This window comes from Cynara cardunculus, unplaced genomic scaffold (assembly GCF_001531365.2).
Source record: "Cynara cardunculus var. scolymus isolate 2C unplaced genomic scaffold, CcrdV1 Un_Scaffold_2992, whole genome shotgun sequence".
Lineage (NCBI taxonomy): Eukaryota > Viridiplantae > Streptophyta > Magnoliopsida > Asterales > Asteraceae > Cynara > Cynara cardunculus.
This window is the reverse complement of record NW_020201301.1, coordinates 30,544-35,277: the sequence shown is the minus strand read 5'-3', so window position 1 is coordinate 35,277 and position 4,734 is coordinate 30,544.

Genomic DNA, 4,734 nt, shown 5'->3' with positions numbered 1-4,734 from the left:
ATTAGTATTAAAGTTTTATTGTAATTACTTTAAAATACTTAAAAAGTGTAATCCAAAGGTTATTTTTTATGATTAATTTACTTATTTTAATGAATGAGATATTTATAGAAACTATTTGTATTAAATTTAAATAAGGGAAAAGTTCAGAAAATTAAAGAGTTTGTTTGATTTTGAATTTTCAAGTTTTTAAACTTTTTTTTATTGAATAAGTTGTTGAACTTTTTTTTTATGTTGAATGATTAATTCGTCGCATTTTTTTAAATGATTAAATAAATGAACTTTTTAGAAATTGAATACTTAAATTATTTTAACTCAAAAAAACTACTTGTATTGTTGTAGAAGTAAGAGAATCAAAAGAATTTTGATTATTTTTTTTGGCCTTGTCATTGATGTCCCTCTTTTTGATCAATTTTTTTTTGTTTTATTAATCTTCTTTTTTGATTTGTCTATATATATTCTACTATATTGTAGTACAAGAGAGACAATCGAAAAACAAAAAGCAGATAAAAAGAAAATATGCATTTATAAATTATTTTAATGTTTTATTTATGTAAAGACCCATAATCCGATTTTTATCTTAACCTCAAATCGTTAATAAATTTCAACACAGCGGAAGTCTAAAAATTTCTTCTGACCATACAGCAATTGCTTAAACCCACAACTGACTACTCTTCATCAAGACAAGTCACGACTAGACTTCATTTCAAGTCTATCCTCTTCACGCGTAGACTGGCGCTACGCCCTCTCTTTGCCCTTGCTGCTATTCCCATAAGTGTAGTGACCTGGTTGCAGTTTTTTTTTTTTGAAAAAAAAACGAGTTTGGTGAGCCTAAGGCCCAGTGAATAAACAGTTTACACACCATTCATAAACTACCGAAAACATGAGGGGGAAAGAACTATATCACACAGCATTGTCTGGCGAACTTCACACAACATGTTCGCTCTTACGGCTTAACAAGCTTCACACATCGTGCTTGTTTTCAGGATTGAATCCTTAGTACAGTCCCCCCCCAAGTTTCCCACACAGCATTTTATCACAGAAAACACGTTCACACAACAAACATATTTGCAAAATACAGCAAGCTTGCAATTTAACAGAAACAGATATGCAACCCTTAAAAAAACATCACGTAAACTCACAGTGATTGATAGCTTCGAACGTTCGTCTGATGAACGTCACACACACAACTCTTGAGTATCGATTCTCTGCTTTCGTCTTCTAGCTCTTCAATACCTCTATTTGCTAGTAAGGAAACCAATCTCTAGCTCATCACCTCTATATATACTCTTCGTAACCTCCTTACGAATTAATTACCACTTAATTGGTCGGTTACAAGGCAATTAATACCATTTTAAAAACCCAATTTATTTCTTTATAGCGGTTACGATTCTAGGCCATAAATAGTTCTAACGGCCAAAATGTAAAAGCGACTAGTTCTAGAAAAGGACCAGAATTAATACCATCGAGTTCCATTCTCAACACATCGTGCTCTTACAGGCAGAGCTCGGATACAGAGCTTCCTTCTCATGCAGCGCACCCGTATACAGAGTACATATACAGAGCCTCTGCATAGCACATGCAGAGCCTCTGGGTTACTTGTAAGACCCAAGTTCTTTTAACTAGATAAAGCGCTCTTAACCTTTCTTCACGTCCAAAGCCTTCTTTTGTTGTTGCCTTCGTCCTCTATATGATAAGAGCTCTTCATGACTAGAGCTCATCTGGTTAGTCCAGATCCGTAACAACAAAACAGACAAAAAATTTTAACACCGGTTCAACCTCATACAAAAAAAATTACGTAAGATTCTCAAAAACCTCAAATAATATTTTAAGTTATTACAAACTCCCCCCTTAACAAAATTTCGTCCTCGAAATTTGCTTTACGTAAATAAATTAGGGTATTTTTTTCCCATCTCACTCTCTGTGTCTCACGTTGCTTCTGGTCCCTTATGATGTTTCCATTGGACTTTGACCAGAGGGATTTCTTTATTCCTCAACTTCTTCACCTTTCTATCCAAGATAGCTTCTGGCCTTTCTACGTAGCTCAGAGTCTGATCCACCTCTATATCTTTCAGAGCTACCTTAGAGCTCTCGTCCGCCAAACACTTTCTCAGAGTTGACACATGAAATTTGCTATGGATGCCTTGAAGCTCTTCAGGCAATTCCAGCTTATATGCAACCTCACCCACACGTGCTGTTATTCGATAAGGGCCAATATAACGAGGCTCAGCTTTCCTCGTTTCCCAAATCTTATTATGCCCTTCCAAGGCGAGACTTTCAACATTACTCTGTCTTCAACTTGAAACTCTATTGGTTTTCGCCTTTTGTCGGTATTTGTCTATCTTGAGCTATTTTCAGCCTTTCCCGAATCTGCTGAATTTTGTCAGCCATTTTCTACACAATTTCTGGGCCCGAAAGTTTCTTTTCGCCCACTTCCTTCCAGCACAGGAGCGTTCAACACTTCCTCCCATACAAAGCTTCATATGGTGCGACTTGGATACTCGCATGATAGCTGTTGTTATAGGAGAATTCTATTAAGGGAAGATGACTTTCCCATGACCCTGCGAAGTCAATAGCACACACCCGCAACATGTCTTCCAACGTTTGGATGGTCCTTTCACTCTGACCATTTGTCTGCGGGTGGTATACTATACTAAGCTTTATTTGAGAACCCAACTCTCTTTGGAAGCTTCGCTATAATGTACATGTAAATCAACTGTCTCTGTCAGACACTATTGATAATGGAACCCCATGTCAGGTTACAATCTCATCTATGTACAACTTGGCTAACCTGTCCATTGAGTAAGTCTCTCTAATAGGCAGAAAGTGGGTAGACTTGGTGAGTCTGTCCACTATTACCCATATCGCATCTAAACCTCTTGGTGTTCGGGGAAGTTTAGTCATGAAATCCATGGTGATGTAGTCTCACTTCCACATGGGTATCTCCAAAGGTTGAAGTTTACCAAACGGTCGCTGGTGTTCAACCTTCACTTGCAAACAGGTCAAACATCTCTCAACATAGTGAGCTATATCCTTCTTCAACCCCGGCCACCAATACGATTTTCGTAAATCCCGGTACATCTTATTATTTCCAGGATTGATGGAGTAACAGGATTTATGGGCCTCGTCCAAAACTTGACTACGAAAATTTCCCAAGCGAGGAACCCAAATTCTACCCATATAGCATTTTAGTCTATTACCATTGTTTTCCAGCAAGGGACTAGCCCCCATCATCCTTTCCTTCCTTATGTTTTCTTCTACCAAGGCCTCCTCTTGGATTTTCTTCAGGTCTTCAATCCAGCTAGTGGTGACCTCCATCCTTAAAGCCTTAACACGTAGTGGAGTACCCCTTTCTTTATGGCTTAGAGCATCAACCACCACGTTAGCCTTTCCGGGGTTGTATAAGATCTCACAATCATAATCTTTCAACAACTCCAGCCATCTTAATTGTCTCATATTGAGATTTTTATGATCAAACAAGTACTTGAGACTCTTGTGATCAGTAAAGATCTGACACTTTACACCATAGAGGTAGTGCCTCCAAATTTTTAGTACAAATACCACCGCTACCAATTCCAAGTCATGAGTTGGATACCTCCTCTCATGCTCTTTCAACTGTCGGGAGGCGTACACGATGACCTTCCCTTGCTGCATCAACACACAACCTAGGCCCAAATTAGAAGCATCACTGTAGACCCCAAAACCTTCAGTTCCTGCTGATAAATTGAGGACTGGTGCAGAGCTCAACTTTTCCTTCAAGAGTTTGAAGGCCTCATCTTTAGTTGTCCCCCATTCGAACTTAGCTCTTGTTTTAGTAAGAGCTGTCAAAGAGGTAGTTATCTTTGAGAAGTCTTAAATAAACCTTCGATAATAATCGGCCAGACCCAAGAAGCTTCGAATTTCAGAAGGGGTCCGGGGTGGATCCCACCTCTGTATTGCCTTTATCTTGGCTGGGTCGACCTTTATTCCCTCTTGGTTCAGCACATGACCGAGGAATTGCACCTCTCGTAGCCAGAACTCACACTTGGAGAGTTTCGCGTACAGTTTTTCCTGTTTTTAGTAGATCTAAAATAGCACGTAAGTGTTCCTCATGCTTCTCCTTGGTATGTGAATATACAAGAACATCGTCTATAAAAACGATGACAAACTTATCCAAGTATGGTTTGCAGACTCTGTTCATCAAGTTCATGAATGCTGCAGGTGCATTAATCATTCCGAATGGCATCACCAGGAATTCATAATGCCCATACCTCATCCTAAAGGCAGTCTTGGATACATCTTCATCATTTACCCTCAGTTGGTGATACCTCGACCATAGATCAATCTTCGAGAAGTAACTTGCACCCTGAAGTTGATCAAAGAGGTCATCAATTCTCGGAAGCGAATATTTATTCTAGATAGTTGTGTGTCCACAATCACTAATCAATCTTCATATTAAGCTCACATCAATGGCAGATTCATGGATTTATCATCAAGAACATCAAGAACACTTGAGAGAAAAAGTCAACTCATATAAGCTCAGTCAAACTCTCAATTATGAATGTATATTACAATTGAGCTCTCTTTCACACTAATTACAAAGATTACCTATCTATTTATATGGTCAACATATTAATACAAAGTCAAAGTCAAACTAGTMTAAGAAAGTCAAACACGCTGACTTTTACAATTAGACTATTTATAAACTTTCAAGACGAATACAATTAATACTGATTTCTCAGTCCTAACAATAGTCAC